The sequence below is a fragment of the Dysidea avara genome, chromosome 9 (genome assembly GCF_963678975.1).
Source record: "Dysidea avara chromosome 9, odDysAvar1.4, whole genome shotgun sequence".
NCBI classification, from domain to species: domain Eukaryota; kingdom Metazoa; phylum Porifera; class Demospongiae; order Dictyoceratida; family Dysideidae; genus Dysidea; species Dysidea avara.
The window spans coordinates 19,628,456-19,654,116 of NC_089280.1; the positions used below are offsets into that span (position 1 = coordinate 19,628,456).

The following is a 25,661-nucleotide window of genomic DNA, read 5'->3' on the forward strand; positions in this document are numbered from 1 at the left end:
ATTTATTACAATTGGTAACTAAAAATAGCCTAAAATCCTATCTCAGAACTTCTAAAGTCTCAAAAATTTTCTGGAGAAATGCCTTATTTAGCTACACCAACTTTCAGAAACCCCCTTTTAAAAATCCTAGATCCGCCACTGCACTGATAGCAATACTTATGTTCTATACCATATGCGTATTTTGTACCGTACGCATATGGTATGTACCATACGCGTACGGTACGATTTTCCGTACCATACGCGTACGGTATAGACATGCATACGCGTGTGGTACGTACCATATGCGTATTATGCCTTTTCTCAGTATCTTCTAGCCTTGCCATCACCTAGCTACAATGGGCTGTCTTTGCAAGCATTTCTAGCTGAGCAAACTTAGAACACAACACAATAATCTGCTTACTACTGACCTCAGTGTAACTATAAATTTATTCATCAGCACACACATGCATTTTATCCTTGCCATGCCCATGCAATACCCACTATAGTCCCATACTAATGTACCTAAATCTTATGAGTACATGATCTCACTTTGTCTGCAGAACTTTACATAAATGGTACTGTGCATGTATGCTACTTTATACAGTAGCTATCAGAAGCATGCAGATGGTCTTATAATATACTCAATTATAAGTGTGGATAACTGACAATTTACAACAGAATTGGGTAAATAAGCAAGGAGAGCAATTACAACATGCATGGTAGCTAGTAAGTTCTAACTGAATTATACATAATTATACTGCTTGTGCAAAGCTAATAACTGGAAAAATGAACTTCGTAAGTGTCATCAGTTGTGCAACATGGCTCCTCACTGTATTTGCATTTTTATATACTATGTACACCCTTCTTCTTTTGAGGATCCAATTTCTTGTTTACGTACTTTTCTTGTTTATACATACTGTAAATAGTATATTCATCACACTGGACCTACAGCACAAATTAATATGGATGTTGTTAACTTTAAAGAGTACATTCAGATAAGAGTAGCTAAACACATGTAGCTAAACACATTGTCTTCCCATCCACAAGCATGACAGTAAGTAGCGAGTAGCTATACAATGCACTTAACAATAATAAAACATTGCTACTTAATATACATTCATTACTGAACTATACATTAGAACTCATAAACTCACCATAAAATCTCTGCCATGTTATGTTTTCCTACTTCATCTCAGCAGGCAATGCACATGCCTCATTCAATAGCAAAGATTCAGCGAACTACAGTTTTAAAAAACTTATTGCACAATTAATTACTATGCACATCAGTCTTAGAGTATAGCATGTCTAATATTGCTATAAGCTACAGCCATGCAGATTTACATTAATTTGCAAACTAAAAACATTACTTTCTCTACAGTTATATCTCTTTGCTACCTCCCCCAATGTTATGTTGTATCAGCATTCTCCAGGTCTTCCTCTGTTTGAGCAATCATTATACATTGTACTTCTCGAGCTCATCTGATTAAAATTGTCTGCTCAACTGTGACACACCTTTAGTGCCACCAGGCATAAATATCCATTTTTAAGTGGAAGCTAGTGTACTAGCAAATTAAAGGTAAACAATAGATTATATGTAGCAACAATAGAATAAAATATTTAATGAAATAATATATATATGCCTGAAAAAATTGGCTCCATTTGCCAATGGATGCAAATTATTTAATATGGTTGCTATGTTGTAACCAATCAGAATGCAGTATATGGATAATTATATCAAAATCTTATGTTTATATTTAGCTACAATGCTACCTCTACTGGCTTAGCATTTATATCACTATGCATTCCAGTTATATTCATTGAAAAATCGTGAATATCAATATGCTGGCACAATTCTACAGCCTAAAAGAAATCAATGTCTTTTGTCCTAAATAATGTTTTAGAAGATCAAACTTCAAATTTCAGTTTCTGAGTAAGACAAGGAGCATACTGCTCTTGTTTTATGTTGAAGGGATAATTGGGCACCTTTAAACCCAAACACATTTTACAAAGTTCATATATACAAGTGTAAAGAAACCCCTAGTATAGAGTTTTGGGTAATATCGCTCTATATAGCTTTTAATTATTGTACTAATCTTTGACTATCTTCAGGAGTATTTGTAAACACATAAATATTATGTGTGGGTATTGTTCTAATTGTAGGGAAGTGTAGGCAGGCCATTTATAGGCAAAACAGACTACTGTATAAATATTAATCAATAACTGAAAGTACACAATAACAAGTAACTCTTACAACTACAGTATACACAATATTAATGTTACAGGTATGCATAAATTACATTATATTACATCTTGTCACATCATTACATTACATCATTAACTCTATTATAGATATGAAGGAGGAGTAGCATTTGTAATAATGGCCTAGTTTTTGAATTTTCATTGTATCAACAATGGATCATGAATCCAATAAGAAGCAATATATGTGTAGCAATTGCAGCCACAATGTACTGTGTGGAAGAAGAAACAAAAATTAAAATTTGCCATACGTTGTCAGTGTGTGCAGTTGCTATGCAACAGCTAGATAATTTGTGACCGGATTTGCAAAAAGGTACCCATTTCACAGACAAAATTTGACCCATGCATATTTTGAGCTTTGGGGTTTCGTAAGTTTTTGAACATATACCTTATAATTGCCTGCATGCAATTATCCATGAGTGTACAGTAGCTACCAGTATCTATCTGCATTTTGATACTAAGAGCAAGTTTATCAGTGTAAGGAGTCAAGTGTTACACCATTTTGTTTGCTGGTATGTAAAATGTGTGGAAAAGGTACCTTTTCACAAATCTGGTCATTTTAACTCAACTACTCTAAAGAACGTATACAGTATACCAGCTTGTGTACTTTCAAATCATTACACTGTGGATAAATGAAGTCATTTATTATAAAAATGCAAGATGGAAATCCATGACAAATAAGGCAGTAGACAGCAGGATGAGGCAATAAATCAATATGTACAAAAGTCAGAAGACATCAAGAAAATAATCCACAGGTGCTTGCATAAACCATCACAATTATAGAAGTGATGGCTCTATTGCATGTATTTTGTGGAACTGTCAGATGCTTTGATGAAATGAAATGTTAAACAGACAACGAGATACATTGTTATAGCTAGATATACACCAATGACTACGTATAAATCAAGACATATTATATTTAATCCCCTTCCTTTGATTTATACTTTTCAGACTTATACTGTATGCAGCTAGGTGTTATCATGTTTTGTGAGTTAGTGTTGCACTTGATTGTTCTATTAGAGTGTTTGCATGACCGTTCCATAGAGTATATCAATCCACCCAGAGTTTAAGCCATACAAATGCAGAGCTAGGCTTTACTCAAGTTAGTTATCGAAGGGCCCAGTATCCCTGCAGTTGAGCATGCCGTCATCTGAGCTCTCATCTGCCGGCCTGCCTGTTATGTAGCTGAATGCTCTATACTGAATAGAGTAACTTTATAAATGTCTAATGTACTATGATCAGTCTATTATTGAATTTGCTGATTTATCAGGTGTTGGTCATGTGGGGAGAAAGGGTAGCTAAACTGTTGGTTGTGTTAAGGAGTTGGCTAAAGATTTGATATTTTTTGTCTAATGAGTGTATCAGTGGATATATTGGTAGCTAATCATTAGCAGGTTCACCTTTGTAAAGTACTGCTATGTTTATAGAAGATTGCAGGTGTGATCAGCACAGTCATACACTCCTCAAACAGTACAATCAAATTGTACACTTTGAACACTAGCTAGCTACATGTTGTGTGTTCATGTAGGCAATTGATAACACATCATACTTTCTGAAACTTTCTGATTTAGCAAGTAATGCACTTGCTAACTTTAGGTGAGAAGAGGTGTTACCATAGCTTATTGACATTTTTGTTATTAATGTTTGTATGTATATAACCTGCAGGGATTATTATTTTTGCTGTGCGTCAAGAAAAGGGAGTTGATGATAGCTTGCTCCTTGATGGTTACAAGATAAATCAGATCAAGTCCAGCTGGATCCAGTAAATGATCATAATTGTGGGGTTCTTTCACTGAAGGTATACATGCTATGTATACTGCAAAAAAACAATGCTATTGAATTAATAGAGATATGTGCATGCATATATGTTATGTAGTGAATTTAACCGATACCATCAAGCCTAAATGACCAAGCCAAGCCAATGTAAATTGCAAATGACCAAACCTGAATAAACGCTATGTAATTTCCTGACTTGTTTCAAGTTGGATGTATACATATACATATTATAAGTATTTGAGGTATGTAACTAGGGACTTTTGTCAGCAAAGCATAGTACTTGGTCACCATGCAGGATCCTGTATATACAACTTAAACTGTTGCCTTTTGTCTAGTTAACAGAATAGTTATTCTTTACCAACAGCTTAATTTATGAAACTGAATTTTAGAAGACCCATAATGAAATTGGAATATAGTTGCTTCAACAGTCAGGTTAGAATATATTCACTTCATAGTGTTCCATGTATAGCCAGTATACTGTACCCACCTTGTGATGTACTGTAAGTATAGCTACTCAATACAGCAAAATGCTTTGTCATAACCACAGCCACTGTCATAACTACGGCCACTGTCATAACCACGGCCACTGTCATAACCACAGTCACTGTCATAACCACGGTCACTGTCATAACCACGGCCACTGTCATAACCACGGTCACTGTCATAACCACAGCCAGTATCATAACCACGGTCACTGTCATAACCACATTCATTGTCATGGCCACTTCACTTTCACCAAATTATTTAAGGATAGCATGCACTGACTGCTAAATTGGTCTTCACATTTACTGCAATTGTTTTGGCACTTGATCATTTTGATATTGGTACCTTGGTGCATTAGTCTTGTGTTTACCATGTTTATCTTGGCACCTTAATTTTCACATTTATTATTTAAGTGCTAATGGAAAACAAACAATAATAAAGATATATACTTTTCAATTTGCAGCTGTGTAATTTGTAGCACTTAAATGCATGCATGCATGTATATCCACATGGCTTTGGGACGAAGAGTTTATATGGAATTTTAGGTGCTAATGTGTGAGTTGATATAGATTTAAGTTGAATTTTAGTTACATTGGTGCAATTTTGGCTAGAAAAGCCGAAAAATTCATGATCCCTACTATCATAACTGAACTAAAACTCTTGAAATGTAACATCTAAAATTATAACTAAAGTGTATTGAAGACGGTAACTAAAACTAAAACTAAAACTATAACTATTGAATATATATTAATGATGGTAGCTAAAACTTTAACTAAAACATTTTTCTATTTACAGCTATAACTAAAACTAAAAGTCAAATGCATTACTAAAACAACACTAGTCTCATGACTTATATGCGCTATCCTTTTAAAACTTGGAGAGGTGACTTTAGACATTCACACCTACAAATATTGTAAAAATTAGGTTGCTAGGGTTTTCCTTATGAAATTTGTCTATTCCACCAAAATTTTGAGTAAGTCTTATGCAAGATTTTTGCAATACACTCAAATCAACTTCTAATAAAACAAACTCTTCAGTATTTTAGTGTTTAAACGTAATTTAAAGCAAATTGCACAGCACTAATATTTCAGCAAGGATGTTACAAAGGTCAGTACAGTAATCCTAGTGCCACTGGAGCTACTTTGCTTCCTGCCACACAGCAATATAACCAATGATGTACAAGTTCTTTGTCCTTAAATAATAACCAACAACTTCTATCCACTGTGTATGCATGCATTCTTATCTACTCTGTACACCTTGCTCCTGAGCAGTGTAAAATATCTTCCAACACTTGACAGCATGTGACAAGCCTCCAACCTCTAAAAACCAAGTGTACTGTAGTCGATGGTTCCTAAAAGTAAGTGTATTTTAAATAACATTCTTCTGGCTTACCCTTGCTTTTGTATTCAATTCTCCTAGATAGCCTCCACATGTTGAAATATCCTAATAGAACGTTTACAGATGTATTATATGCTCTAATAGAGCAGTCAAGACACATGAAGCATAATGGGACACAACTGGGAATAATTGGAGCATAATAAGGGAGCATTGCTCAAAAGCATAATGGGCAATTTCAAAAACATAATAGGACCAGGAGTCCACTTTAATAGACCCACAGTTCTTAGTTATAGAACTACCAGACCTATTTTGCAGGCTAATTAGTGATTACTATACCCCATTCTGGCCGGTACAACCAATCAACCAAGCCAGTTTAGGCTGATAGCCTGACTGTACTGGCTTACCAGTCAACCCAACCAGTAGGACCAGAACCATTTGATTTAATTTATAGAGATTTTGATGATGGTTGTTTGTGGTCAGCAACAATGAATGCTTTTACTATGTTTTGCTCACATAAATGCACGGTAATGCTTTAACTCTTAAGAGGCAATAATAATGGAGAGGAGAATGTCGTACAGAGCCTCTAATGATTTTGGTGTGATTCAAAGGGATTCCTCTGTAAAATTTGTAGTACCCTATTTCTCCGCCCCTGTCTCTCACAGAGCCTCTACAAATGATTTAGTGTGATTCAAAGGGATTCTTTGAGACGTGGTAACAAGTGCACGCTGGCAGAAAAAAAGGAAATGTGATGATTAAAACAATCTTCACATATAGCTAGAATAGGTGGCAGAGGGGGCAACTGCCCCACCCACTTTAAAAAGTGGAGGGGCAGTGCCTTCCAATGCCCACTTGCTAAAGCAAAGCAACTATTGTAGTTATTAGCCAACTTACTTCGCTTTGATTTACTGGCATTTGTATAAAGGTTATGCAAGAATGGGCTACTGCGTGAATTAATGCTGGGAGCATAGGCGGCGGAAAGGGGGGGCTAGGGGCTGAAGCCCCCCTCGGTCTGCTTCAGAATGGTATCATGTCGAAATTATCCTTCTTGGAGTGGGGCTGAAAACCGTGATAAAGATCGAGATACTCTAATAGAGCAGTCACTCTAATAAAGCAGTCACAGTATTAGAGCAGTGTGTAGCGAGCTATGTAAGGATTTTATGTAGTTTATCAGCTATAAATGCGTAGCTGGTGAGGTGGGCAGTTATTGTCAGCTGGCTGTGACCTTTTTTTTGGTCTCACCTTACCAAACCAGAGACAATGTAGATCATCTCCATAAGTCTGGGTCAGCCCAACCCCCCCCTCATATCAACTACTTCCTCTGCCCCTGGCTGGGAGTGCATGAGATCGAAATACTCTAATATAGCAGCACCTAACTACTCTAATAGAACATTCAGTGAAGTTGGTCCTGCTATGCAATTAATTCAATCCGTCTCCGTTAACACATATATCTATACATAATCAATAGCATGAGTCTATCTGAATTACCTTTATTTACTGATGTATCTAATTGAACAGTATCTTAATGATAGCCATTTCCGTAATAATTATTATAGTAGTATTCTATTGCACCACTCTCAAATTCACTCTCAAAGCATTAAAATTTCAAAATTTTATGGCCCCAGATCCTAGTATTGACAAGGTATAGTTACTGATTTTAAAACACTTCGTAACTTACAGTCCCCCCCCCCCCCCCCCCCACAATTATTTTGAGTACTCAAGCAAACGCCCGAATGTCCCAAATTACAGCTAATATGTAGCAATTCCTAGGCTGACAGCCTGCAAAGGGCGATCAATCATCCAAGCCAATACAAGTGCAACCACTGGATATACATGCGACCGAAATTTGACAAAACCAGGTTTCCACACACATTCAGTTCTTTGACTTTGACCAACTGTAATGTAACCTGCCAGCATGTTATTAACCTGAAATTTACACACAATGCTTGGATAACATTGCAAAATGATAGGCGAAAATTGGAACATTATGGCATATTCCTACAGTGAGTTATAAGCTCTCAAAGTTGTAAAAACTGGATGTGTGTGGAAGCCTGGTTTTGTCACATGTATGCATGCCTAAAAATTTCAATTATAGGTTGGCAGCTAGTACGTTCAATTACAATGAACTGACAAACCCTGAAGATAGCCATCATGGTGAATTTTGGTTATGTGAGTTAATGTTTTAATCAGTGCTATTGAATTGTATATGGAATAGTCTAATTACAGAGTTTACTAAAGGCCTAGGCTAGATAGGTAAGCTTGCTTGTAGAGTGGTTACTTCGTGCAGAGTGGTAACTTTGCAATGGGGGTGTGGTCTATATTTGGAAACATGTGGAAACAAGCTATAGCCCTAGTTCTCACCTTAGCCCAACGTATTTATCTCGTAGGATAGCAAGGATAACAAAACACTCTCCATCTGAGTGGTTTTCATGGCGAAATCCAGATCATTTATTTATTAATACTTTACAGCACATGTGCTGAAGGTCTGTAGGACACCTGGTCCTACAGCCTGCTCAAAGACTTAGCCTACTCAAAGACTTTAGCTACTTAAGGTTACGGTATAGTCACGGGCAATCATTCAAAATTTTGAATGCCTATCGATTCTTTTTGAGAAGACCGTAAAACCAGTCTAGCAGCGTGAAAAGTTTCAAATGAAGGTGAAGTCCTTCATATTTCATGTTTTTATGTAGCTACAGTGTAGTTTGAGGCAGGTGGAACACTACAATTGTTGTAGTAACACAAGTAAGCCAGCCCGTACATCGCTCAGTTCCAGCTGTCACTACCATGTTTTTCCGCCGCCAAATACAGCAAAAGCTGTAGGCTCTATTGGCATTTCTAGGGCATAGTGATAAGGTAAGTGCGCCTAATTCCGGACAGTTCCTAACTCCAGACACTTCCAATGTTTGGCGTCATATCTCCAAAATTATCTACAGCATTTACTTGAATTTTTAGGTGATTGATGCTTCATATACAATGATGCTGTGATCCTAAAATCAGCTTAAACGTTCTGCTAGTTTTTCTAAACGAGGTGATTATTTATTGCCGTGTGTGGCGAAATTATCAAAAATTCTTCGATAATCGCTGCTTATTCCCAAACTCAAAGAGCTATCTGGCTGATTTTAATACAGTGCAGAGGGACAACTATGACTTACCACTGTACCAAGTTTCGTTTGTAAACAATCAGCCAAACACTTGCTATGGACGATTTTGTAAGAGCCAGTCTCATTGAAGCTGCATAAATATTTGTGTAAATACACCTAGATTTGAAATACCCATAACTCGGCAACGAAAGGTACTATTACTCTCAAAATCGAGTATGAGGTAGGCAATAGATGCAATTTTAACGTGGTGGTGTTTAAAATTCTAAATCAACCTCGGAAGTGCTGTATCAGGCGTGATAAAAAGTGTCCGGAGTTAGGAGCATGCGCGAAATTTACACATAGTTGAATTTTGAAGCGCAGCTCCTCGACGGATTGAGATATTTTGATGAAACTTGCAGGACTGATGCACCATAGGATAGGCTTTATGACCATATTTTAAGGATTACGTAATTCACTTGTATGGCGGAGATAGAGCACCGAAAGTAAAAACTGTCCGGAGTTAGGCGCACTTACCTTACTGTATATTAAATTTGTAAGGTCCTGTGGAAGCGTTTTTGGCGTGTTTCTCCCCAGTGACTCGGATACAAGCCTTCAAAGAGCTTGTTTCACCTGAAAAAACTATTAAAAGTTCAATAAAACGTCTATACTACCAGTAACTTTAAAAATCGCTTCCACAGGACCTAGATATTTTAGTTGTTTAGCCACTTGTGTTGAAATTATAAGGATTCAGTAATCTGTTAGTCTGGTTTTTGGCGGCGCGTTTTTATAAAACATCGCTCTATTGTAGACCACACACCCAAGAACAGTCGTTGTTCTGTAGTAAAAACAAACAAGCACAATTAGTTGTATTGCTAACACAACACAGTTGTTGAAATTATTTATCCCTGCTTGGTTTAAAGCAGGTTTGGTAATTTGTTCCGCCCACGCATTTTAAACTATTCCGTAACCTTAAGGTGTGTTTGAAAAGTTGGAGAAAGGAGAAAAAATCCATGACTGGACCTAGGTAGCCGCTCGAACCTGCAGCCATCCGATTTACGCTCGAACGCTTACAGGAGTCTACCAGGTGGTCAGGAGTTTTCTCTTTGTTATTTTCATGTAATTATATCCATAAGAATTCTAGAGAGTAACTCATTATCTCTAAGTACCCCAAGTAGAACCAAATGGACACTAGTTTATTTATTAATGCTTGCACACTAATCACATGAGTATCATAATCGATCCCCCTCCAATGATTTTGGCCTTAATGTCCATATAATTGCTGCTGAGATGTAGTCTGGGCTTCATTTCACATGTAGCCTGGCTAACTGGGCTACATACAAAATGTAGTCTGGGCGGCTCCTTTGATCTGAGGTGCGAAAGTGTTACATAGCTATTGTTAGACACTCCATGCACTATTATTAACTGTTGACATAATTTTCAGTGGATATCTCTGACCTGTGTGATGTGTGGGTCTGCCGATTTGTATGATAATTGGGTTGGTCAAATGAAATATCAAATTGTTTATATATGTGTAAACCACTTACAGGTCAAGTGTACACAATGTCAATGCTGGCAACACACTGACTATGTAAACAGGGCCGCCCACAGGGGGGGGGGGGGGGGGCAACTGGGGAATTTTTCCCCGGACCCCAGCCTGAAAGGGGCCCCAGGAGGCCCCATGAAGGGCCCCTTGAATACCTGTTTAAAAGATCGATACACTCTAATAGAGCAGTCAGATCTAGATACTCAAATAGAGCAGTCACAGTATTCCTCAGAGGAGCAGTGTAGCAAGCTTATAAATAAGGAGGTATGGATGGTGAGGGGTAGTTATTGTCAGGGGCGTACGCAGGAATTTTGAAAAGGGGTTTCCACTACAGCTAAGTGACTGTTATATTAGAGTAGTTTAGATTAACTGACTGCTCTATTAGAGTATCTCGATCTTTTCACCAAAATCATAATTCAGACCAATGCTATAAGTGTTGCTACCATGTCCAAACTATTATTTAACTAAGATAAAAGATCAAAATGTGTCCTGTTCCATGATAGGTTCCAAATTCTGGAAACCTGAAGTTTCAATTTCTTAATGTTTCAAGTACGTGGTGTGTAAAATCCAAAGGAGTTTCCTGAAACCCCTGGAAACCCCCCTCGGTACGCCCCTGAATTGTCATTGTTAGCATGTAATGACCTTTTTTTTTTTGGTCTTCAACTTACAACTTGGGTGAAGTTGTGATTCAGAATAGAAACCTCCTTGCTCCTGGGGCCCCACTTTAACTCTTTGCCCTGGGCCCCTTAATTTCTCTGGGCGGCCCTGTGTGTAAATAAGCCATATTCGACAGCTCCTTCTGTTGTAGCTGCACCCATCTCTAGTGGGTGCCACTGTTTAGACCTGTGAGCCTGGCAGTCCTAGCCATCATGATTGTATAACTCTCCCTAAATTTGTACACCGTAGCTACTAAAATTGTCATTTTATAAGTACACTATAGGCATATACCTGCATACATAATTTACACACACAGAGCCTCATACACACATGCATGTAGCTAGCTAATACTGACGTAGCTAACATCTTTTCATCTCCAACAGTGAAAAAAACGTTTTTCTGGCTATAGTATATTCACGTTGAGCTGAATCCTCAAAAACATTTAATAACTCATGGATGCAATTACACACAATCTTGAAATTTGGCTCATTTGTAGTACTGCTTGACCCGCTAAAAATATTTCAAAATCTTTTTGTTCAAATGTTTGACATAATATTTACAGCCAATCAAAATTTTCACAATACATTTCCTATGTGGAAGCCATATAAGTACAGTGTCCATTACAGCCCTTTCCCGAACTTGTAATGGAGCCAAACTGTACGTGTCTGTTGTTGACACCTTTGCTGTTATCAATAATCATCTGGTTGGCTAAAATGTTAACTCTGTTGACAAAAAATCCACTTTTAATTTTTAGCTGTTTTTCAGGATTCAGCTCAACGTGAACATACTATAATAATGGTGGCCATCTAGTTATTCTCGGAGTAAACAAAAAAAACTGCAGTGGGCTCCTAGGCTAATGGTAACAAGTACATCATAAGCTAGCTGTACAAAAAAATTGGTGCTTTTATCCGCCCTGTAACAATAATTCCACTAAGCCACCTGACTACAAACTCATAGCACATGAGATAACTAAAACTATGTACTCAGCATACACTTGTGTATCAGCACAACTGTATGGCTGTATTGGGTGACTGATGCTAAAAGCTAAAAGAAACAGTATTGTTCTTGCATGGTATATTGTTCTGCATTGCAGCTGGCCAACAGCATTTTAGCTAACTTGGATAAGAACACCATAGAAATAACCTGTCTTAGTCTGCATGGCATAGAAAGACAGGCTATGCAGTTGGTTCTGTCTGTAGCCTATATAGCTTTCTAAAGCAGTCCTCGATTTTAAAAGCCATGCATGCAGACTAAATGGCTGGTGACTGCTGAGCTCACTGCTGGTGAGCTGTGCACAAATCAGTTAATAGAACCAGGGGTATACTGAACTAGTCTTTGGCACGTTCAACACTACATTTCAGCATAACATGATCACGTTTTCCAATCACGTGTGCGAATTATTTTTGCAAGCAACCTGAAATCTTCTGTATTAATATATTCCTTGTTCAACTGGACACATGGCTCATTAATATCCTGTAGTGTTCCATTAAGAGCACACCACCACACCCACATCTAGCTTACTTGTAGGTGACTAGAACTGATCACATGATCCACTCTCCATTCTACTCCTTGTAACTGTGATACCCTCAGGCTTTGTTGTCATAGTGACAACTGTAGGTCAGTCAGGTTGTCCCCAAAAGCTTTACACAAAGAACTAGTGTGCTCTAATTGAAAGAAAAGGAGACTATAAAGTTAGGAAGAGAAGATGGACACAGAGATATTAGTTGACTGTCATAATTTGATGCTGTGATTATACCAATACAGACTGAAGTAAACCTCATGATTTAAAAAGTACCTCATGTTGAAATACTCTTATCTGACATAACCAACATAGGTTATCTGTGTGTTAACATGTGTGTTGATGGAGGATGGCCAATAAAGTTTTAGCACATTTTTGGGCTGGGTGCTAACATAGCAACATACATTAGTTCCCATTGTTTAAGCTTAGACTTCATGGCCAATAAAGATTTAGCAAATGGTTATCAGCAGGGATGTTACCATAGCAACCACCACTCTGGTTAAGGTCCCCATTGTTTATGTGATAGTTCAGGTTAAGCTGTTGGCCAATATGCATGTCAGCAGGATGAACAGGTCTCTGCTGACACAACAATTCCCTGCACAGGTGTTTAATGTAAACTACATTATTTTACTTGCATCTTTGTAATGTTGACAAGGTGAAATAGCCATCTGCATCGTCATGGGTCGTTCACCACAGCCATTTTTCTTCTCCCACACTCACAGGGTGCTACAACGTGGTATGCGAGAGATGCAAAATTGTACACACTAATATCATACACTGTAGTACCTTTGAATTGCCACTGCCGCTCCATCACTCCACGTTTCGCTCTTAGTTTGGGCTAAATGTGATGCTAGACCATAAACATTTAATCGTCCCTGTCTTTTGTGGGTGATCTTCACAAAATTCTTCACAATGCAGGCGGCCAAATCCTATATGCTCTGTATGTCCATCCTCCTCTGGTTAGAGATGTTACTAAAAGTAATTCATATGTGACTGGATTTGATAAAACTTGGCTTCCACGCACAAAACTTCATTAGTAGATATGGCGATTTTAATTAATCAAATGTGTTGTAACTCTGTAGTTTACTGTATAGGGCGGAAGTTTCCATGGGTGCAATATAGCCTATTTTGGGGTGTTATTTTTTGAGAGGGTATTAATATCACAGGTGGTATTTAGGGATGGTGGACAGGGAAAGGTTGATGGCCTTTGTTTAGGAGTACAAAATGAAGTGACAAGCAGATTCTATTCCTAAAGTCCAATTTGGGCCCTCCATGGACTCTTCTTGTACTCAAATCACTCCCAATTGGTGACGGACAAGACTGGCCAGCCCTACTTGGCTTGTACACCACACAAAACTGTTCCAGCAGAGCCATGGCCACTGAATGACGCCAAGCAACCACTGATGGCTACTACAGGATCTGGGAAACGCTGCTGGAATCGCCACAACTCAGATAAAGATACAGTGGAAAATGATAGCCCAATAGACCAGCTACCTTTTTCTAAAAAAATGTCAGTTTGATTTTGTGTGTGTGGAAGCCTTCTTACAGTATGGTGGTCTGCTTCCCCAGTTGGCACCAGGCCACCAGGTCCCCATTAACCAGCTGGGTAGACTGAAGCAATGTGAGTAAAGCTTCTTGCTCAAGGAAACAACAACACCAAAGTGGCCTTACACACATGCAACTAATACTACACACATGCACACAGATATGTGTAGACACCTTTTAACCTTTTACCGCCAATCTCGGAATCCTCTTCATCCCAGCCCCCCACGAGAACACATCACCTCCACCAAGTCATGGGACACTGAGTAACCAATTATAAGCTTTGAATTTTGACCAGGTGAACCACGTGATGGGCCAAGGACATTAGCGTGGACGTGAGCTTTGCTTGTTCCGTTATCTTGCATGTTGTGTATGCATGGCACGAACTCTTCTCTATGCATGGCCAACACAGCCTTACTAGCATTTCAGATTATAAGCGCCCCCACTCTAATAAAATTTAATTCTAATTAGTGCCTACCAGTGGCCTTTAATGGACCTTATCCGCATTGACGTCATAATTGACAAAATGGCCACGTTTAGTGTGGGGACTTCATATGTAATCACTAAATTGAGTTTTGTTTGTGGATTTCAAGACGTGGAACTATTGGATAATAAGGTAAGAGGCTAGTTAGTGTGATCTGGCCATGCAAAATAGTCCCACCAGACGAAACCAGACTTAAGTTTTGGTATCAACTCAAAACCATGCACATTTGTCTTGTAATTAAGTATCTAATCCAAAACAGCCAAGCTGTAAAAAAAGTGTGCGGCCCTCAGAAAGGCTATGGTGAAAAAAGATGTGAAATCCAAGGTGGCGGCCAAGAAATGGCTGTGATGGTAGGTTAATGGTAAAAATTTTAATAATGACCATTCAGGTAAATTTTGTGAAGCGGCACAAAAATTCACCTGAATTGTCGTTATTAAAATTTTTACCATTAACCTACCATCACAGCCATTTCTTGGCCGCCACCTTGGATTTCACATCTTTTTTCACCATAGCCTTTCTGAGGGCCGCACACTTTTTTTACAGCTTGGCTGTTTTGGATTAGATTTCATTTCTTTTTGTATTTGTATACCCCAAAGTCGGCCTATGGCCAGCTTTGGGACTTTTTTAACCTATGTTTTTTTTCTTTACTACAGGAAGAAGTAAAGATGAAGTAGATATACTTTAAATATTTTATCAGTAAATGTACAAATTATATATATAATACATATGTGACCGGATTTGCAAAAAGGGGCCTTCCACACACATCCAATTTGCCAACTTTGACAATTGATAACTTCAGATTGGAAAGAGCTATTGCCTTGAAATTTGGGCAGTGGTGATTTCTTTGCAGCTGAACTCTCCACATGATGGTTTCTTTGTAGCTGAACTCTCTACAAGGCAATTTCTTCTAGCTGATCTCTCTACAGGGAGATTTGTTTGTAGCTGAACTATCTACAAGGTAATTTCTTCTAGCTGATCTCTCTACAGGGTGATTTGTTCGTAGCTGAATTCTGTACAGGCGATGTGTTTGCAGCTGAGCTCTTTACAAAATGGTTTCTTTGTAGCTGAACTCTCTACAAAGTAACTTCTTCTAACTGATCGTGATTTGTTTGTAGCTGAACTATCTACAAGGTAATTTCTTCTAGCTGATCTCTCTACAGGGTGATTTGTTTGTAGCTGAATTCTGTACAGGTGATTTGTTTGCAGCTGAGCTCTTTACAGAATGGTTTCTTTGTAGCTGAACTCTTTACAAGGTAATTTCTTCTAGCTGATCTCTCTACAGGGAGATTTGTTTGTAGCTGAACTATCTACAAGGTAATTTCTTCTAGCTGATCTCTCTATAGGGTGATTGTTTGTAGCTGAATTCTGTACAGGTGATTTGTTTGCAGCTGAGCTCTTTACAGAATGGTTCCTTTGTAGCTGAACTCTCTACAAGGTAACTTTTCTAGCTGATGTCTCTACAAGGTGGCTAGTTTGTAGCTGAACTCTCTACATGGTGGTTTCTTTGTAACTGAACTTTCTACAAGTTGACTTCTTCTAGCTGATCTTTCAATAGGGTGATTTGTTTGTAGCTTCACTCTCTACAAGGTAACTTCTTCTAGCTGATCTCTCTACAGGGAGATTTGTTTGTAACTGAACTCTCTACAGGTGATTTGTTTGAAGCTGAACTTTCTAAATGATGGTTTCGTTGTAGCTGAACTCTCTACAAGTTAACTTCTTCTAGCTGATCTCTCTACAGGGTGATTTGTTTGTAGATGAATTCTGTACAGGTGATTTGTTTGCAGCTGAGCTCTTTACAGAATGGTTTCTTTGTAGCTGAACTCTCTAAAAGGTAACTTCTTCTAACTGATCTTTCTACAGGGCAATTTGTTTTTGGCAGAATTTTCTACAGGGTGATTTCTTTGCAGCTGAACTCTCTACATGGTGGTTTGTAGCTGAACTCTCTGCAAGGTAACTTCTTCTAGCTGATCTCTCTACAGGGTGATTTGTTTGTAGCTGAACGATCTACAAGGTAACTTCTTCTAGCTGATCTCTCTACAGGGTGGTTTCTTTGTAGCTGAACTCTCTAAAAGGTAACTTCTTCTAACTGATCTTTCTACAGGGCAATTTGTTTGTGGCTGTATTTTCTACAGGGTGATTTGTTTGCAGCTGAACTCTCTACATGGTGGTTTCTTTGAGCTGAACTCTCTACAAAGTAATTTCTTCTAGCTGATCTCTCTACAGGGTGATTTGTTTGTAGATGAATTCTGTACAGGTGATTTGTTTGCAGCTGAGCTCTTTACAGAATGGTTTCTTTGTAGCTGAACTCTCTACAAGGTAACTTCTTCTAACTGATCTTTCTACAGGGCAATTTGTTCGTGGCAGAATTTTATACAGGGTGATTTCTTTGCAGCTGAACTCTCTACATGGTAGTTTCTTTGTAGCTGAACTCTCTACAAGGTAACTTCTTCTAGCTGATCTCTCTACAGGGTGATTTGTTTGTAGCTGAACGATCTACAAGATAACTTCTTCTAGCTGATCTCTCTACAGGGAGATTTGTTTGTAGCTGAACTCTCTACAGGTGATTTGTTTGAAGCTGAACTCTCTAAATGATGGTTTCTTTGTAGCTGAACTCTCTACAAGTTAACTTCTTCTAGCTGATCTCTCTACATGGTGATTTGTTTGTAGCTGAATTCTGTATAGGTGATTTGTTTGCAGCTGAGCTCTTTAAATAATGGTTTCTTTGTAGCTGAACTCTCTCAAGGTAACTTCTTCTAGCTGATGTCTTTACAGGGTCACTAGTTTGTAGCTGAATTCTCTACATGGTGGTTTCTTTGTAACTGAACTCTCTACAAGGTAACTTTTTCTAGCTTTCTACATGGTGATTTATTTGTAGCTGAATTCTTTACAGGTGATTTGTTTGCAGCTGAGCTCTTTAAAGAATGGTTTCTTTGTAGCTGAACTCTCTACAAGGTACCTTCTTCTAGCTGATGTCTCTACAAGGTCACTAGTTTGTAGCTGAGCTCTCTACATGGTGGTTTTTTTGTAACTGAACTCTCTACAAGGTGACCTCTTCTAGCTGATCTTTCTACAGTGTGATTTGTTTGAAACCGAACTCTCTACAAGGTAACTTCTTCTAGCTGATCTCTCTACAGGGAGATTTGTTTGTAGCTGAACTCTCTACATGATGGTTTCTTTGTAGCTGAACTCTCTACAAGGTAACTTCTTCTAGCTAATCTCTCTACAGGGAGATTTGTTTGTAGCTGAACTCTCTACATGATGGTTTCTTTGTAGCTGAACTCTTTGCAAGGTAACTTCTTCTATTGATCTCTCCACAGGGCGATTTGTTTGTAGCTGAACTCTCTACATGGTGGTTTCTTTGTAGCTGAACTCTACAAGGTGATTTTTTCTAGCTGAACTATCTCTTTCCATAGTTGCATGAGCTCCCTACAAGGTAACTTCTTCTAGCTGATCTCTCTACAGGGTGACTTGTGTGTAGCTGATCTCTATACAGGTTTCTTATTTCTAGCTGATCTCTTGAATTCTCTTCAGGGTGACTGCTCTATTAGGATGACTGCTCTATTAGAGTATCTCGATCTCGCACTTGCCGCACCAAGTTGGATTTCGTGTTATAACTCCGTGGCTTTAAGTCTGATTCTTCTACACCATTGATGAGCCTTTCTAAGATGATTACTCCATCTGTACAACGATTTTCAAAGCATTACCCTAAGCGGTTTATCTGGTAGGCGTGGCAAGCAGCAGAGGCGTAGCTAAGGGGGGGCAAGGGGGGCATTTGCCCCCCCATCACTGAATGATTTTTTTAAAACCTTCGTCACAAGTTTACCAGTAGCTATTAAACTGACACGCAAATGACTGTAAATTATGTACACTACTACGCGGTATCACCACTGCAGGGGTTGCTAGTGAAAGCGCACACACAACATTCAACTCGCTCGTGAATCCATCAAACGAAAATATTAGAGACATACTTCTATATTTAGCCTAGATTACTCGCGTGATAGAACATTTTTGAATCTAAAAAGAGTGACCCGCTTCTCCGCAGCAGGAGTCACAACTCACAAGTGACAAAGGAGACCAGATGACGCTACGAACCTGCTGCCTACGAGGTGATAAAGTGTTAGCTAAATAAATGTACCAAGTTTATTTTATCAAATCGATCATACTGGACCTTTGTACGTACGGCAGTGCAGTGTGTTTTTACTTTGTCAGTCAGTCAGGTGGATCAGTCAAGCTTACAAGTTCTGCTAGCAAGACAGGTGGGATTTCGTGCAATACATGGCATTTGAATTTCGCCGAGTGAAGTGAGTGAATACGTCATCCTGTCAGCAGTGTGCTAGGATGCAGCACAGGCTGTGGCTAACGTAAAGTAACTTGTATTTGCACTAAAGTATTAGCTCTACCGGACTGGATGAATTTGTTGGAGTACAGTTGTGGCACGTGCGATGATGCTCGACGAATATAGCTACCTCGATTGGAAGCAGTCAGTACTGAAATAGTTACGTAGCTAGTTATTTAAGCTGTAATAATACAACACCGTATGTTGGCTAGCCCCCCCATTGGGTCATTAGCCTTTTTTTGCAATCATGAATGATTTTGAGTGTTTCGTGGGGGCACGCCTGCCTCTCCATCACCTTCTGGCTAGCTACGCCCCTGGCAAGCAGTCGTTTTTTTATTAGCTGATCTCGATTGCATAATTGTTACACACTGTTGGTTTTTTCGTTGTATCTTCCTGGTTTTTAGCTCGATTTCTTTCAAACCACAAAAGGTTTGAGGTTCAATAGTTAACCTATTCACCCACCGATTTTCAGCTTCTTCCCATACGCGGTTTACCCTGTAGGCGTGACAACATATTGGTGTTATTTTTCGTTAATAATCGCTCATAACTCTTTGCCTGTTTATCGTATTCCAGCCAATGTTGGTACCGAGATGCGCCTTTATATCCCCCTTCTGTGTGCCAAATTTCAAGGCAATCGGATAACGCGTTCGCATTTTATAGCAGTTTTTGTAAGTGTGCGACAAGAAAAAGAAAAATAAGAAGAAAAAAAAACGAAGAAACTGAGCCAATTTTTGAAGTCGCATATCTCGGGAACGCGCACAGCGATTTCGCTGAAATTTGGAATGTGGAGTGCTGCAGTTGGAGGGAATGTTCACAGCAAAAATCGTCTTGTTTCATCAAGGAAGCACAGAGCTACGGAGGTGCGAAAATTGCGTTTTCTTTCTTCCTGTCAATATACTCACGGGTGTTACGCGCCGGCTTCTTGGGCCGCACGACACACTACCGTGTGTCTTGATGTATGCCTCACCTTGCCCTTTAATGCAGTACCTAAACGTTAACATAGCGAACCGCCATCTCTCCCAATACCCTCTGTACAAAAGTCACCACACTATCGACCGCCATTTTGTGATTTAACGTCATTGCGGATAAGGTCCATTTAGTCCTCCTAAAGACATACCTAATGCGCATGAGTGTATGGTGTGTGGTTATTAAAACTCACAGCTTAGATATGCTCACAGATAAGAGATAACAGAAAGGTAACTGGTAAGCGTACTCTCTTAACTTTATTCCGATATTAAGGTTCCAAATTCAACTTTCAGGAATTGGTTGGATACTGCTGCCTTTGCCAGTAAATTTCTGCTTCTCAGGGGATTTTTCTGGCAAGAAACTGTAAGGAGTGGTATACACACTTTATTCTTGTATTGTATGAACTAACTTTTGTTTTGCCTTGCCATGCACATGATGTGACAAGGGGGTGTCACTCCCATAGACGCTGTACTACGATCTGCAACCACCGTCAAAGCTATAGGTCAAAGGACAAGGCCAATTTTACACAAAGGACAATGCTTTTCAGCATGGTCAAAAGCTTTGCCAGTAGTATACGAAACTGTAGCGAAAATAAATAGAATGAGGTCAATGGACAAGACAAATTTTTGACAAAAGTCAGTGGTCAAGGTCGAAATCGATCTTGTCCGCAGTCTCAGATTGTAGTACAGCGGCTATTGGAGTGACACCACCTTGATGTGATTCTGCTGGTTGTGATGACTTACTTTGTGGTCGCATGTTGCCCCAGGCCTCACATGTCATTTAATCCTTGTAAATTTAATCATTATAATCATGGTCTCACCATGGTTGCTAATATTTGGTCCAGGGCTGATGATTGATGCAACTAAGAAGGTGTGAGGTGTGCTGCTAGGAGTGCCTCCTATGACCGTGTACTAGTATTTAGAAGTGCTGATAGCAGACACAATGGGACCAAAGCATTTGTGTATATCACACACATATACACACACCACACACATTCCACACAACGCACTACACACACACGCACTACACACACACGCACTACACACACACACACCAAACACGCACACATACACACACTCACCACACACACAATGTCACACATACACATGGTGTCACACCCACACACAATGTCACACATACACACGGTGTCACGCACACACCACACACGCAACACACACACACGCAGCACACACACACACACAAACAATGTGACACACACATAAACAATGTGACACACACACACACACACACACACACACACACACACACACACACACACACACACACACACACACACACACACACACACACACACAAACAATGTGACACACACACACACACAACACGCACACACACACACAACACACACGGGAGAAGGGAGAAGGATCACAAATGGATAAGTCCTCGGGTGCACACTCATTGATGCAATGTTTCATCGCCAGATTTTGTGTATCATAGGTCAGTTGGTGAAAAGCTCTAAAGTTTGGTCAGACAATTAGAAACTGAAGGCAACTTATCCTACAAAAAATTATAGCTGTTAGTGAATGTGTTGTGCAGTTAATTAGCATTGTAAGCTAAGGTTATGAAAGCTTAGCTTTAAGCAGGCACATAGCTGGGACCTTTAATGCTGCACATTGGAAACATCCTTGACAAACAGATCCGTGTGTGGTAGTGTCATACAGCAACCTTCATTGCTATCCAAGGTAGCACGAGTGAGAAATGTCGCCCTAAATAGGCAGTGATTTGAAGGGAGCTTTTACAAGTTTGCATGGCGCTTATAACCTCATGCACGCTTATTTGCTCCATGCCGATTGGAGCAAAAACGGTCACTTTAGAGGCCACTGTAGTGGTCGACGCTTCACACATCAATTATTTGAATGATGATACTCACAGAAGGTGTAGTGCAAGCCTGTTAGTGGACATCTGGTGCATCAAGTAAGTGCGCGTTAAACTTGGTTGTGTAAGGCAGATCAAAGGATGGTGAGGTCGATGCCGCGGCAGATTCAGGATAAACCCGGGGCTAGAATGGTTGGTAAGTTTGTTGCTGTTATTGCCCGGTGTTGTACGTATCCTTGGTGTTCATCGTTATAGCGGTTGGCATGTCACTAAGCAATTTAAAGGTTTACAGAATGAACCCATTGCAGGCTAAGTGAATTGTCCGCCCTACTCTGTCTAGTATGGCATCGTTATCCACTACCAATGTAGGGCTGCCCTAAGTAAGGGCTTCCAACTGTATAGGTCAAATTTCTTATAACATTTTTTCCTGGGATAGTCTTCCCCCAGCACCAGTTGCATTACTAAACAGATACGTGTAGCATCACTGTATGGGGCAAGCCTGAAGAAAGTATGTGTGGCTTATGAAGTAAGGTGGCAACGTTTTGACAGGGAAAACAGTTTTGATAGATGCATGCATGGTATTTTACCGATCAGTTTGTAACTATATTGGCTACGTAGGTAAGCAAGTTTTTTTCTGAACAGTGAAGGCTTTGCTAGGTGTTTATTGGAAAATCACTAAAATAAATATAAATAGCATTGTTTAATAAATAACTTTTAGTGAGGGTCATTGGCTACTTCTTCTTAATTTTCAGTAACAACATAGTAAAATAGCCTAAAATACAATCTCAGAGTTTCCAAAATTCAAAATTTTCATGGCTCCCAGACCCCTAAAATAACATGCATGACTGTTTTCTGTACTTTCAAAAACTTTCAGCACCCAAGTTGGCCCCCTCACTCATTAGTCAGCTCCACCGCCTATGAGATGGACAGTCTGAACAAGCATGTCACTAAATCCCAGGGATTACCCATTACCAAGGACACTATTATTACATTGCTCCACCATGATTATGACACGTGCTGTACCTGTTCAGTGATACTTGAGGTGAAGTGTTATATTGTCCATCAAGTTTTGGCCACTGAGACAAAAATAGTTTACTTTCACAAGTATGTAACACTCACATGTTGTAAGGTATTCCGTGCACTGTCTATATCTCCATCCATGTTTATTCAGCGACACAGTTCTGAAGAGATAAACAAATAAAAAACTTTCACAACAAGTACGTAACACTCACATGTTGTAAGGTATTTCGTGGACTGTCTACATCTCCATTCATGTTTATTTAGCAACACAATTCTGAAGAGATAAAAGAAATTGGAAAAATGGTTTAACAAGTACATAACACTCACATGTTGTAAGGTATTCCGTGCACTGTCTATATCTCCGTCGATGTTTAATCAGCGACACAGTTCTGTAGAGATAAACAAACATCGGAAAAATAGTTTACTTTCACAACAAGTATGTAACACTCACATGTTGTAAGCACACACACAACACACACACACGTACACAACAACGCACAAAGCTCTAGATAAGATCTCTAGATAAGATAAGACTCTAGATAAGATCTGGCTAAGTCATTAGGTCCTTTGTGTGAGCACAAAATTTAAAAAATAAACCTTGAGTCTTGCGAAATACTAAAATTGATAATTCTGTGAAGACAACACTCATACCTCCAGTTTCATGGTGGATCTAGCAATGGGATACTACAATGAACATCCCACAATGGTAGGGGGGGTCAATTCGTAAAAGTTCATTTTTCGGATTGCGGACTCAACAAATGCCTTACACCTTGAATCCTTTTAAATAGTAGATTCCAAGTTATTAGGGTTTTCCACCCAAACACAAAAGGGAAAAAGCGGTCTGGGCAGAGAGTACATATGGACTGACTTCTGTCAACAGCCCAGCATACAAACACATGAGAAACGTACAACTGATTTAGTCTCGCGCAGCAAGACCATTTTTGAAATTCCCGACCCAATACAAAAGGAGTAAAAGTGGTCTGGCTGCGCGAGACTACAACAGATTATCCTCAACACCACACGATACGTACATCTACAAGAAACTTGCCACCTTGACCTTTAGGGTACCCTGCATCTTCAAACTGCTTGTCGTGTTCAACGCGCACTTCTGAAGCGCACTTGATAGTGGAAAACAGGGCCACACTACAGCTACCTTAACCATCTCCGTTCACGTATGAACCTTTAACCTTCGTGGATAGTGACAAATGGTTTGTACTTTGAAACTACATCAAGTGAACAAGATCAAATAAGCGTACACATTCCTTATAAGCGCCCCATTAACCAAAAAAATTCTTTCCATGAGCTACATATTTAAAGGTAGATTTCTCATTCATGACAACTTGAAAGCAAACAAAAATTGCTGCATAGCTCTACCACACATAATTCTATTTCACCAAGAGAGATCAGTTTTGTAGCTGATTGGGATCCAGCTACCTGCATGTTTGAAATTCAGCTTTGCGGATCAATTATATGATGCTACTTAATTACATAACGGATTGATCAACAACTACAATTTTTTGTAGGATACATTTACTCCATCCTCTACACAATTTTATCAAAAATTGAAGCTTTTCAACAATGACACTATGATATACCAGAATCTACAAGTATTAATGCCAAGTCAGCAATCGGGATACTCTCAGTTTTTAGTCCTTCTCACTTCAAAACATTTTAAATTTTGTTGGCTACATACAATCCAAATTTGGAGATAATTGCACTCGTCATCTTGGAGAATTTAGCAAAAGTAAAAAATTTTAGTACGTATTTTTAAAATTTGTATCTCTGGACAGCAGACATGCATCCACATCAAAACCAACGCATGACATGAACAAACACCACTGTATAAACTGACAAATTTTCATATAATTTGATGCACTGTTTCTGCTACAAAGAGTGCATCTTTTTGTCCTTGATAATATACCATTTGTGTTTGATAACAAGCCACGCCCCTAATGATTTTTATGATATGGGCATCATCACCATGACCTAAACACCCATTGTTTTAGTAAAACAAACTGAATAGTTTAGTGTGCAGGCATTTATGCAATGAAAGGACTGAGCACAGAAAATCTATTAGAACTTGACAAAGGCTACGCCCCCAGGTAGTTTTTTGGTGGTCAATGATAAATGGACATCATATTGATGTAATGGTATGGATAGACTGCTTAAAATCAGTTTCTGGTACGTATAACATTGCCTAATCCAACAACTGAATGTGTTACTATATAATACTCTCAATAGCAGCTTGACGTATTATATTGAAATACGTCAAGCGATTAGCCAATAGAATTAGTATTACACTTGTTTGTCAAGGTCCCATGACAAAAATCTATAATACTACTTTGATTGGCTAAAATAGTGTGGTGTGTTTACATTAGAAGTAAATGTCCAATTTGACAACTATTGTTACCATAGTGATAGATGCCCCCAAGGTATGACACAATGTGGTTGCTTAGCAACGGTTGCTATGTAACCGTTGCTAAGGTGAAAGTCATTTTGAGACCATAGCAACGGTTGCCAGGCAACGGTTGCTAAGTGTAATTGGTCTTTTGCAGTGGTTATTTTTTGAATTTCTGTTGCCTAGTAACAGTTGCTAAGGTTGTCAGATTAATTTGCAATAGGACGGATGGCTGTGGTATTCGGGATTAATAGTTCTTGCATTGTAAAAAGGAAGGAAATAGTGCTCGGCTTCGCCTCGCACTATTTTACTCCTTCCTGTTTACAATGCTCGCACTATTAATCCCGAATACCACAGCCATCCGTCCTATTACATATACAAACTTACAAGACTTGCACCATGATCAATTACACCCAACTGATCTTTATGTGTGCATACAATGTACTTACTT

The 25,661-nt window shown here is 39.0% G+C and overlaps 1 long non-coding RNA gene across 8 annotated transcripts; it reads right to left on the minus strand.

The window, feature by feature from the left end:
* Window positions 1–615: 615 nt before the first annotated feature.
* LOC136266065 (uncharacterized) lies at window positions 616–24,635 on the minus strand. Of its 8 annotated transcripts, XR_010705899.1 has the most exons (10): window positions 23,844–24,635; window positions 23,140–23,201; window positions 23,025–23,086; window positions 22,912–22,973; window positions 22,816–22,868; window positions 13,415–13,600; window positions 12,631–13,354; window positions 5,887–5,937; window positions 1,134–5,845; window positions 616–924 (listed from the first exon to the last, which is right to left on the minus strand). It is a non-coding gene; the product is annotated as an uncharacterized lncRNA (long non-coding RNA). The 8 variants fall into 8 exon arrangements; XR_010705898.1 differs by having other exon boundaries at window positions 1,134–5,937; XR_010705896.1 differs by lacking the exons at window positions 616–924; window positions 1,134–5,845; window positions 5,887–5,937 and adding an exon at window positions 12,321–12,582 and having other exon boundaries at window positions 23,870–24,183.
* Between the last annotated feature and the right edge of the window lie 1,026 nt (window positions 24,636–25,661).